At 39.7% G+C, this 13,568-nt stretch overlaps 1 protein-coding gene across 1 annotated transcript in view; it reads right to left on the bottom strand.

Moving 5' to 3' along the window:
- stxbp1b (syntaxin binding protein 1b) overlaps nucleotides 1-13,568 on the bottom strand; it is a 47,317-nt gene that overhangs the window by 33,375 nt on the left and 374 nt on the right. The gene's annotated exons all lie outside the window — the stretch shown is intronic.

The raw sequence follows: 13,568 nt of genomic DNA, 5'->3' as shown, positions 1-13,568 counted from the left end.
GTCCTTGACTCTGAGAAGAAGCTCAAGGCCAGCTAATCTCCTGATGAAGACCGACAGAACATCGTGGATCAACAGCAGACAAAAGGAACCGAACTATTAACACTGACGACGCCAGCAGCAGCATGTATGCAACATGTACTGTGAATTACAGGCTGGGCAGTTGAACAGTGGGATAAAGAACTGTGGAAAAGCATTGGGCACTGAGTTTCATGTTTGCCATGCTTGAAAGAGAAGACTGAAAGATGGCTGGAGAAGAACAAGACAGTAAATGAAAATAAGATTGACTGACGACTCCAGAAGCAGAATGGAGGAAACCCCATGATAAAATATGCAGGGGGAACTGGAGGCTGGTCAAGAACAGTGTCAAATGACTGGGGGGCACTGAGGCGAAGGAACTGAATGTGGTATTTTGCCAGACTGGAACTTAACGTAAAAGAAGACGACGGAAAGATCAAGACAGAGAAGAAACAGACTGTGTTTGCTTTGAAGGCCGAACAGGACAGTGGGAAGAGAGGGACCAAGGTCAGGTGAACCAGGACAAGTTTGACTGCGAGCATATAGGATATGATTGGGTTGAAGTTGAACGCTGGACTCTTGAGGTTTTAGGGATGTCCACCACATCACAACAAAGAGGTAAACAATACAAAAGGTAAAGATAATCAAAATAACTGACAATTATATTAATGAATACAAAACACACATATACAAACTGTTACATGTGAGATTATTTTCGAAACGAATCAGAAGTGAGATAGTTTGAATGTAGAGCTCAGTGAAAAGATGCATAAATTAAATATGAATACATGAAAATGCAATGAATACATAAGGATGCAATGAAGAAGCAGCTTACATTCATGCAATGAAGAAACTGCTTACACTCAATTAAGATGATCACCTGGCATGCAATGAAGAAAACAGCTTACACTGCATTTACATGACCACATAACGCAAGGAAGAACACGCTTATATACATGACATAATTGGTATTTTGACTAGAGAAAGAGAAATGGGTCGTTTAGTGGGTTGTTTAGTGATAATAATGAAAATGTTTTAGTTTGTTATTTTCAGGAGTAAAGCAGACCCGGACCAATTCTCCAGATGCAGGAGTCTGAAGAAAGTACAGGTTAACATGGATGGATATGTTAAGGCAAGTTTCTGGTTGAATTGTTTACAGTGTCCAGGAACCTGACAGCAAGCCCTAACTGGTGGCGGAAGATCAGGAGGGCTGTGATTTAAGGTGGGGAAGTAAAATTTGGGTTAGTGCTTGGGGGATGGAGAGAACTGACTCTTTAACTGGAGAATGGGAAAGTGTCTGAAAGACTGCGAAGCCATAGATGCATAAATAACACACACAAACAGAAAATGCATTAACTCTACAAAGACAAGCTCATGAAGTTTAATGCATAGAGACATTGAATAAACCTGGCTAAGAACATAAGCATATGCAATGAAGATCTGCTTGCTGCTTGTATGAGTGAGAGAATGGTGTGAATGGTTAATAAAATTGATGGAAAGATTTAAAAAGATGGAAAAAACATAAGAAAAGTATTAAAGCAGTTTTAAAAGGGTGACTTAGGAGCGCTGTTGCACTGATTGATAACAGCAAGTGATTAGTATAGAAAGAAAATGAAAATAATTGAATACTGTGATAAGGTTTAAACATGTATTTATCTTGTGACTGAGTATGAAAATTAGTTGGAGAGCTAATGTGAGTGATGACAGAGGAGCTTGCTGTGTGTGTGATTGAGGCCTTCAAGGAGAAGTAGACAGTTCAGAGGTGCAAATTTGATTAAGAGGTTTATAAATTAGTGTTGACATATTGTGAGAACGTGCTTATATGTTAGGTTGAATGTGAGTTTGGTAAAGTGCTTAAAGGGGGATATTGTGTACGAAACGGTGTAGCTTTTTACGTTTTGGGTGTGTTCTATGGGTGAAATTTAAGATTGTTGAAGATTTTGAGGTTGTTGTTTTATTTTTAAAGAGGGAGTTTTAATAAACATGGACATGTTTAAGGGGTTTTGTAACAGTGCACTTATAAAGAAAAAACCTGTCAGGTGATTTTGTTTTGTACTTTGATGAGCTAATACTCAGCTCTCTCTTTTTTCTCATTTTTGTTCTAAGCAGGCCTGCAAAAGACAACAATGAATAACGGCGCCGACAATAGTCTCAGGAAAACAAAAAGTAAGGTGACCCTTTCCGAATTACAATGGGTCAGATTGTGGGTCCCTGTCTAAGAGGATTGCAGCGAGCCAATCCAGTCCAAAAGTATAAAGAACTATTTTCCTAGAAACGAGTAAAAAGAAAATAAATGATTATATAAATACACTGAGTTTGCTGAAAGTGGAAAATCTGATTATTCGTGCGGAAGTCTACCAATACCCGATGTTAATGCGTGTGAGTGAATGTGTGGGTGAATGGACGGACCAGGCAGACCATAGGTTGGACCGACTGGACACTGACAAAAGACTGGACTAAGGTTGGACACATGACTGATAACTGTTCTGTTTTAAGTTTTCTTTTATAACACAGGTTGGATCATAAGTGGAGAAAGTGAGTATGAAATGTGAAGTTCTGGTTAACACATAGGTTTTTGTTTCTAGGACGTTTCAAGGATGCAGGCTGTGGATGGAGCCAAGAAAAGATTTGACATGGTGATTAATTTGATTTCATTCCTTAAACACAGGTTTGAAGGCCCGGAGCATCTATACCTAATATGATATGATTAACCTTTTCTTTTAATTCCCTAACCTGAGTGAAGGATTTTGAGTTTGTAACACATGAGATGTGTCACAAAAAGGGGGGGGAGTTACAGGATTTAATGTTTAAGTTGAAATGGGTTTTAGGATTACTTGATGACGTTTGGGGTTTTTGATAATTTAGGTATGGTAAAACTGAGGCAGAAAGTGTTATTTTCAGGTTATTTTTGATTTCTAGAATAAGAGGTTATAATTTAGGCGTGCACATACAGATATGTTAAAGGAAAATTGTATATATGTGATTAGCTACATGAAATGTGCTCTTTTAGGGTTACTAAGCAAATGTCTACGTGACCTTTACCTAATAACCTTTGTGATGATAAACTTGTTTACCGACTTGCTCTCATGTAGAACATACAGACTTAGGAAAGGGGAACCTCAGCTCTGAGTTTTGAGAATAACTCTGTTAAGTTGACAGGAAACACGTCGGAACAGCCATATAGGGCAAAAGTATTAGAGCCTGTAATTAAATGTGGGACTTGAAAAGAGGAAGCAAATTTGGTACAGGACGTACTTGAGATGATCAGATGAGAGAAGGAGAAGGTCAGGAATAGTTTAAAGTAAGACTGAGAAATTAAATGGGGTAAAAGGGGGTGTAGCTTCAGGGCAGTTCACAGCCCGGCGTAAACGCAAGGTGCTGTCACACAGCTTAAGTTATTTGTTTGATTTATTTTATGACAAAATAATAAGGAAATATTAAAAATATACAACACGTTGAGGAGATCTCTTTTGTTATATTTTAGTGTTTAACATGAAAGATGCCTCTCTGGAGCTTCTCTCCTGATGCTACTCCACCAAAAGACGCTTATCCATAGAGACTATGTCAGCTCCCAAACAGACAACAACAAACCAAGACTAGCAATAAACAATCTAAACATAAATAATAACAAATAAAGAACAATACAGAATCCAGATCTGAACCGAAGAACAAAATAGTGAAATGTGGATTATTAAATATTAAGTATCTCTCTTAAAAGGTCTCTGTTAGCTGACGCCAAGCGGTCGCAGCAGATGGCTGCCCGTACCTGAGCATGGTTCTGCCGGAGGTTTCTTCCTGTTAAAAGGGAGTTTTTCCTTCACACTGTTGCCAAAGTGCTTGCTCAAATAGGGGGTCACAAGATTGTTGGGTTTTTCTCTGTATATATGAAGCACCTTGAGGCAATTTTTGTTGTGATTTGGCGCTATATAAATAAAATTAAATGGGAATGTATTGAAGTAAACTTAAATGTCATAAACTAGGAATTAGTTCATTTCTCAGGGGAGAAATGAAAAAACGGGGACTGGTGTTAGGAATAAAAGCTATATTTTTAATATGAATCTGCTCATTATCTTGTTTTATGTACTTTAATAATGAAGGCTGGCTTGTAGAGCAAGGCCACCTTTTACTCACAAACAAGTGCTCAGCCAGACTGAAAAACAGGAAGTTTTAGTGCACAAGGCATATTAATAAATATAGACACAAAAAGAGGAACTCCCCATATAAACAACATTCAAAATGTGTGAAGTATAAAGCACCGAAATAACACTATATAAGTCACAGCTGATGATTCTAATGTTAGAGAGCTCTTGCAACTGGCGTCTGAGCTGTGCAGAGGTCGCTCTTAAGACAGGTACTTATGTAGGTTAACATAAGGTTGAGCCCAACAGAAGCAAGGCACCCTAAATGTGCACCGCATGCAGCAGGGGTTGCCAAAATAATATAGGAAACAGCACATGTAGGGAGAGAACACTCACTAAAAGTTCTGACTACACATAGTGTGGTGGCTTATGTGAACTTGCAGGCGTTCACTATGACATCATTAGCACAACAGAGACTGAGTAAAGTTGTAGATGCTCCAATCTGACATTTAGAGATGAAGGAATAAATATGGCAGATTTAATGGGATTAGGAGGACCTAATTATTGTACTAAGACAGCAGAACTTGAAGGGAGAGCCAGGGAAGATTTAAAAGCAGGATCTGTTGGGATTGGGGATTTAGAGATTTTTATTGCTATTATATAATGTGCCTTATGATGACTGCATTAATAACAGGTTGTACAGTATTATTTTAATAGTATTGAATATGTTTGTCATAACAGTGATGTCTCTATTTACAGGTTGAGTTAATTTCAGACACAAAGCATAACTGTGCTTGTTTAGAGTTGATGTTCCGTCCAAAAGGGTTTTAAGCTTCACTGGTGAGAGTGTCCAGGTGATACATGTTGAGGGAAGATGAGAACATAGTAGGTTAATTGCATGCACGCTTACAAACACACATGATTTAAATATAGGCCAGGCCGAAGGCCTGGACTTTATGTAGCTTTTAAATTTACAGCTCCTAACTTGCAGGAATGGCGTGGAGTGTAATAAATGAATGGAAAACATGATTACAGACACAAACATGTTATGGATTTATTTTACAGGGTAAAGGTGGACCACATGTTGCTTTGTTTCTGCTTAGCAACTACTGAGTCGGGTGAAACAAAATGTTGAAGATAATAGAAACTTGTCTAACTGGTATGAACAGTAACTTTTGCATGTCATGTATATCCTTGAAGCAAAAAGAGGTGTAAATGATGATAGAAAATTTTGAAGTGTGTTTTCTAGCGGACATTTAGGCTGACATAGGGATGGTGTATATTTTACCCGGGGTGTTTTTAATAGAACTAAAAGCGTTGCTCACACACATAAAGAGTATTGAGATTAAGTAAAGTTAATATAATGGATAGAGCCCAGAACATGATATTGTCAACCAACTTTGAATAATTCAAGGAACATTAGATGAACAAAGTAGGTTAGTGAGGTGTAGCAGAGAAAGGCTGTTTGTTTTTTATCCCTTACAGGAGAAGATTTCCACTAGAGAGGGACCCAGAAAAGGAGCAGAGACCACTTAAGCATGAAGTGTTTTCAAGTGGGAGCTGGTGTTTTATTACTGGACCACCTAGAGGACATGAGGTGGTTGTCTGATTTGCTGAGTCAGAGGACGCCTAGAGAGGGTCAGAGCGAAGACAGTGGAGTTGGGAATGGTGGTTTCGGCGCCCATGATACCATTAATGGATCTAGAGGTGACAGAGTGGGTCGAGGAGTGACACAAGGAAATGGTGTGGTGATGTCTCTGGAGAGACATCAAGAGAGGGAATTGTAATATTTAAAGAAATTAGGTCACTGCTGAACTGTATATAACCAGCATCCTTATCATTACATTAATTATCATTTCATCAAAGCATTTATTGAAGCTGGTGGCATTATGTTATAATTTGTATTACAGGGGTTATCATAATCAAATATTAACATGTTTATTACAGGTGCAGTTATAACCACTTTAAATCGTTGAGTTAAATCTATCATCTTAAAAGCTTATAGTTACAGGTGACACAAGGGGGACAAGTCCATGGGGACCTCAAAGGCCTGAGATCATCACCATATTTGGATGGATGCCAGAGGAACTTCTGTGTTTGCAGTTATCTCTTAAAATACATGAATGTTCTGTACATGCAAATTATGTGACTGTAAACGCATGAGGGGGCGTCATAATACCCTGATGTTATAAAAGCAATCTAGAGTGTATTTTGGGTAGAGATGTACAACTGATGTTTTGCAGTTTGCACCTCTCCACGCTGCGTGCATTCATTAAAATCAATTGTTTGACCGACCTCTTCTGGACTATCATTGTTTTACTCTCGTCCTCAATTTCGAACCCGTAACAAAAGTGCTTTATTTATGAAGTGCTTTAAAATAGCCAGCACAGGATGAAAGTGCTGTACAGTAAATAAGACAATAGAATAAAATAAAACAACAACAAAAAATAAAACACATAATGAATTAAAATTAAAACAGCCCAACATAGAATCAATTAAAATAAACTAAACTAAACACCAACATCTCACATGGTGTCAAAGGTCAGGGTGAAGAGATGGGTTTTCAGGAGTGATTTAAAAACAGGCAGAGAAGAAGCCGTCTAATCTCTAAAGGCAGATCGTTCCACAGTTTGGGAGCTGCTACAGCAAAAGCACGATCTCCTCTACGCCCAGTCCTGGGTACATTCAGGAGCAGCTGATCAGCTGACCTGAGAGAGCCGGTGTATAAGACTGTAGCAGCTCAGAGAGATACGATGGGGCTGGGCCATGGAGAGCTTTAAAAGCAAATAAAATAATTTTAAAATGAATCCTAAAAGGAATGGGCAGCCAGTGACGTGAAGCTAAAATAGGAGAAATGTGCTCAAACTTTCGAGTTCCAGTTAAAAGACAAGCTGCGGCATTTTGCCTCCTCTGTAGACGAGTAACCTATGAAGCACTGACCCCTTTATAAAGTACAGTAATCCAGCTGAGTGCTAACAAAGGCCTGGATCACCGTCTCAAAGTGCTGCCGTGACAGAATTGGTTTTATTTTAGTCAGCTGCCAACGTGACTGTCAAGCTTCAGCTCCGAGATCAAATTATTTGAGCTGTGGATTTTAATCTTAATGTTGACACTCAGAATGATTTGTCTCACAGTTCCTCAGTATAATAAATTAACATGATTTTATAAAGCATGTTACTGGGCTTATACATAACTGTGGACATTCTTTAGACTTCACATGGCTTCAGTGCTAATGAGTTAATATTAAATTTATTTATTTGTATCAGAACAGTTAGCTTTCTTAATGAGAAACATTTTCAGAAATATTCCTTCTATCTCACACAGGAAAAACTAGTGAATAATTTTAACCTTCTTTGTATGTCCACTCTAGGTTTCTGCACCTTTTAAGGTAAAGAAGAAATGTGGTGCTTGTTTGGTGGCCTGGTTCAATAAAGACATTCACATTCTTAAAAGGCAATGCTGCAGACTAGAACGGAGATGGATGAAGACGAATCATCACCATATACATCACCAAGAGATGAAAACTTTGATGATCACATTAAGATTAAAGTTTCTAAACTTTTTTAAAGAATAAAATGAATCAAATCAAATAAAAAATTCTAACTCTTGATTGTTTTATTGATAATATTTTCCCATAATTTTCTCTAACCTCTTTTCTGACAAAGTTGTATTTTTACTCAGTTGTATATAGAATTTGTATTCTATTTTTATACTATTGTATATTTTATTCTATTTTTTTCTATTCTATTCTGTACAGTTGTGTACAGTATATTATTCGTATTGTATTCTAATTTTTGCTATATAACTTTTGCACTGTCCACTTCCTGCTGTGACAAAACCAATTTCCCACGTGTGGGACTAATAAAGGTTATCTTATCTTATCTATTATAGCTGTCTTCAGCCTTCTGAAACATGCAGTCAGAACAACATCTCAGTCAGGGTTTGGACAGTCCTGAGACTGTGCTTGTTAGGGTGATATATGGTAAATGGTAAATGGCCTGTATTTGTATAGCGCTTTACTAGTCCCTAAATACCCCAAAGCGCTTTACACATCCAGTCATCCACCCATTCACACACTGGTGATGGCAGCTACATTGTAGCCACAGCCACCCTGGGGCGCACTGACAGAGGCGAGGCTGCCGGACATTGGCGCCACCGGGCCCTCTGACCACCACCAGTAGGCAACGGGTGAGGTGTCTTGCCCAAGGACACAATGACCGAGACTGTCCAAGCCGGGGCTCAAACAGGCAACCTTCCGATTACAAGGAACTCTTGTAATCGGAAGGTTGTAATCCAACTCTTGAGCCACGATCGCCCGTGATCGCCCGTGATCGCCCGTGGGATATATCATAGCTAACTGTGTTGGAGCAATACTGATGAATGTTCTGTTCTTGTACTATGTGACCCAAGTGTAGCATTTAATATAGTAGATCATTACATTTTCATAGAGAGGCTGTAGCACTGGGTTGGTATATCTACGACAGCTCTGCAGTCGTTTAAATCATATTTTGTATGTTTTTCCATATTCTGCAGGGGAGTCCCCAAAAAGTCTACATTGTATATGCTACCACTAGGTCACATTATACTGGCATATGACATTTAATAAGACTGCTATACTGATGACAGCTCTACATTCCAGTGAGAGCCACTGATTGAGCTAACCTTTCCCACTTTATAAACTGTCTAACAGATGTGTGCAAATGTCCTGAAGTTAAACTAAGATGAAACAAAAACTGTTATTATTGGTTCGGAAAAGCTACATCGGGTATCAAGTCCTCTACAGGTCTTTTATGTATACATGTAAAATCAGTTGGGGGTAATTTTCCACTCTAATCTCATCTTTGAAAAACACATAAACATGGTCACAGACGTGCTGCTGCCACCTCAGGAATAATGCGAGGATCCATTCAATGCTGAATTTTAGTTATATTCAGGCATCACAGATGCTTTTATTTTGCTCTCGGTCAGAATATTTTTAATACTCTTGTAGCGGGTATAAATCAGAAACTGCTCATTTGACATCAGACTTTGCCAAATTGCAGCAAAGCTTATTATTTCACCTTGGTGCATTCACTACGAGGATGCTGCTGACATGTGTGCAGCCACCTGTCCCCTCACCTGATTGGTTAATGTACTTTGGATACTTTTATTGGACTTTTCAACTCTGAGCACTCAAAGCACGTTTTGCTCTAAGCCATATTCACACATTCACACATATTCAAACAGCATTTTGATTATCATGCAAACACTTACGCCGATAGATGCATAACAGTGAATCTTCTATTTGAATCAGGTTTGCTGCTTGAACTTTCAAAATGGTCACAGCTCAGGAGATCTCCCACAGAAATGTAACCACTGAACTCACGTCCGTGATTTTACGTGTTTGGCTGTGTGAATGTCAAATTTGTAACATAAATCCTTTTTCAGAGCTTGTGTCTAATTTTAATTAACAATTATAACAATTTAACCATAAAATAGAAAATAATAGCACTGCAACATGTATGAACAATACACTGATTAGACTTCAAAGTCTTTGCAGACCAATGATACGGGCGGTCCGATTTCTACAACATTTCTTTCACAAACTGAAGAACGACTGGTTACATTTGGTGAATCATAAGTGTCCAAGCTTCTGGCACAGCTGTCGTGTCCCTGGGTTTGAGTTCAATAGTCTTTCTAGTTTTGTATGTTTGTTTATCTTTGGGTTCAGGTTCTGTTAAAGTTTAGTTTTCTTCTTTGCCCAGTTTGTTTTTGTCTGATATTAAAATCTAATGTTTGACAATTTAAAACATTTCGTTATGAAGAATTTGCAAAAAACTACAGAACTAGAAAGGGAAAAAATACTGTTTTCACAGAGACAGAGTAACACAAAGAGACATTTCTAAAAGATATTAGTTCATTCTTTTTTCTTTTCTTGTTTTTTAAGCAGACCAAATCTAGTATTTTCTAATATTCTGTTAAAAGGTTTGGTTCTAAACCATCTGCGCCCCCTGGTGAGGTCTTCATTGGATCCGCTGCAGTTTGCTTACCAGCCTGGCATTGGGGTGGAGGACGCCATCATCTACCTCCTGCACCGAGCTCTGACTCACCTGGAGAAGCCTGGAAGCACTGTGAGGATCATGTTCTTTGATTTCTCCAGTGCTTTCAACACCATCCAGCCACGACTTCTGAGGGACAAGCTGGAGCTATCGGGAGTGGACCACCACATGTCCCAGTGGATACTGGACTACCTCACAGAACGTCCACAGTATGTGAGGTCACAGGGCTGTGTCTCTGACACGCTGGTCTGCAGTACGGGGGCCCCACAGGGAACTGTGTTGGCACCGTTCCTCTTCACCCTCTACACTGCAGACTTCTCCATCAACTCCCCACGCTGCCACCTACAGAAGTTCTCTGACGACTCTGCCATAGTCGGCCTCATCACAGGTGAGGACGACTCAGAGTACAGACAGTGGACTCTGGACTTTGTGGACTGGTGTCAGCAGAACCACCTGCTGATCAACGCCGGGAAAACCAAGGAGTTGGTGGTGGACTTCCGGAGACGCAGACCCACCACACTGACACCGGTGAACATCCAGGGAGTGGACATTGAGATAGTGGACTCTTATAGGTACCTGGGTGTTCACCTGAATAATAAACTGGACTGGAGCCACAACACTGATGCTCTTTACAGGAAGGGTCAGAGCAGACTCTACCTGCTGAGGCGGCTGAGGTCATTTGGAGTCCAGGGAGCGCTTTTAAAGACCTTCTATGACTCTGTGGTGGCATCTGTCATTTTTTACAGTGTGGTATGTTGGAGCAGCGGTTTATCGGCAGCTGAAAGGAAGAGGTTGGATAAACTCATCAGGAAGGCCAGCTCTGTTCTGGGATGCACCCTGGACCCAGTGCAGGTGGTGGGAGACAGAAGGACTCTGGCCAAAATAACATCTCTGATGGACAGAGTCTCCCACCCCATGCATGTAAATGTTGCTGAACTGCAGAGCTCCTTCAGTGACAGACTGCTGCATCCTAGATGCATGAAGGAGCGTTTCCGCAGGTCCTTCCTCCCTGCAGCTGTCAGACTGTACAATCAGAACTGCTCCCAACAAACATAGATGTTTACATCAGCACTGTAACTGCAATAAGTTAATTAACCGAGTTGCACTACAACCTGGTTTGCCTCTTATCTGTAGTTATTTTTATTTAATTTAATAACTGTACAATACTCTGTATATAGTAACCATTGTCCTTAATGTAAATATTTAAGAAAAATTGTGTATGTTTCTGTTCTGTGTCCTGTGTACTGTTTGTTTGTATATGTGTCTTTTTGCTGCTGTTACAACCAAATTTCCCCTTGTGGGACAATTAAAGGATTATTCTATTCTATTCTATTCTATTCTAAAATGGAGTGTCAAGGTTTCCCTTATTGGGGATTTAAGCACATGTCCAGGATGTGAGAATGAGCACGGAGAGACAGAGACTGAGAGAGACAGGCCCACTGCAATTGTTGCCTCTAATCTGCTCCCAATCCTCTTACCCCATCCACTACTCCCTACTGCCCACAGCTATTTCTAGGTTCTGTGTCAGCGGACGTGACATCACAGGAAAGCAGCATGCATGGCTGCATCAGTGTGCGCGCACACACACACACACACACTGATAAACACAAACACTTGCTCTCCAAAATAAGTCTACATATCATGTTCCTCCAAAAGGTATCATTAAGCTTGAAGAGCTGCTGTTCAGGTGACATAAGCACATTGCAGTGACATGACAGTCACACAATGAGGCAGGAATTTACAATAACTGTAAATGATCAATTTAGGCACATTATTTGTTACACAACACCTCAATGAGCCGATACACCTTTGTCAGGTAGACCATGCTACATGACGAGGAAAGCTATTGTCAGAGATACACTACAGTGAAGTCAGTGAATAGTCCTGTTTATCCAATTAGTCCGCTGGATTAGGTGTAAGTGCCTGTGGAAGAACGGAGCACCGCCTGACGAGCAGCAGGCGCAGTCGGCTGTTGCTTCAGTTCTAGCTGTCCTATCCACATGAATTTGCTGGATTTTAACCTCCTCTTTCCTGACAAACACTGTCATCATGTTGTACAATGTGTTTATGGGAGACAAAGTTTTGATGTTTTGGCAACATTTTGATTTGCCCCACACTAAATCCCTCATCTATGGTCATGACTTTGGTCTAAAGACAGAATAAGACAGATAACCTGTTGGGCACACCCTCTGACATCACAGTCTCACTATCATTCATTCTGATGTGACCCTTCACTGCTCAGATTCACCTGGAAGTTTCTGGACTCCCAGACAGTCTCTCTGATCATGACGCATTCTCAGATGAGCGCATGAATGCACTGTAATGTGAATACTTTGTTTTCTTCTGTTGAAGCATGTGTACATTAACCATCAACTGAAATCAACAATATTTATGCAGCTAAATGTTACTATTATTTTCTCTGAGGATCCTCAACCAAGACAACTGTGAGCATTACATGCTTACTGTGAGCATTACATGCTTACAGTTGTCTAATTCTCTGCATAGATTTCAATGTTTAAAACATGAAATAAGCACCCAATGAAATTCGACACAGACAATTTTCAGGGGATGCTCATGAGAGCAGGGGACGAGTCTTTGTGTCGTAAATATTGTGACGCCTACACCTGTGTTTTCATCCTACGACTTTTCTTAGCAATTAAGTACTTTACAGTATTGCATTAGTATTTTTCTGAGCACTTCTTTCACCAGTGATTGTTACCTTGTGATTTTGTTTTTAAATAACACTTGATATTTGTGTTGTTTTCCAGCATAGCTGTCTCATTTCCATCACAATCTAAACAATACGACTGTTTGACAGCAACTGTCTGATTTGTTTTTTGATTTTGTTTAATTAATTTCTTCAACATCCTCTAAATAGCCATATCTCTGCCTTTAAATGGAAATATGATCTGCATAGAGCTGTTATACTGGTCTGGAGTAAATATCAGACATTTCCGTGTCTGTGTACTGCCATGTCACTGCAAAAATGTATTTAAATTGTGACATTTATTTCAATAACTTGCACAGTCACTATCCAAAGGCTTGATAGGTTGTAACTAGTTTTATTAATATGGTTACTCAATGAGTTAGTAAAGGCGCATCACTGCCAAGTTCACTGAACCTCCCTTTAGCCGTTTGGGTACGTACTGTTTTTGGAAGTCTAAAGATGCGCTGGTGCGATTCATTAAGCACAACTAACACAAATCGAAAATCCGTTGTGAGTACAGTTTGGAATTACCAAACTGTACTCACAACTACCGTGGAATCAATGCACGAGGGGAAAAAACAGGTCTGGGATAGTAAAGGCAGTATAAACTAAGGCTTCTTCGGTTATTGAGGCAGTCAGAGTCGGATCTGTCCTCCTCCACCTCTGGTCTTCCCCAGAGAATTATGTCAAAGCATTTAATCCGCACAAAGATTAGCGCGACCGGATTTA

The sequence above is a fragment of the Pelmatolapia mariae genome, linkage group LG12 (genome assembly GCF_036321145.2).
Source record: "Pelmatolapia mariae isolate MD_Pm_ZW linkage group LG12, Pm_UMD_F_2, whole genome shotgun sequence".
Lineage (NCBI taxonomy): Eukaryota > Metazoa > Chordata > Actinopteri > Cichliformes > Cichlidae > Pelmatolapia > Pelmatolapia mariae.
This window is presented reverse-complemented; position numbering and strand designations above follow the sequence as displayed.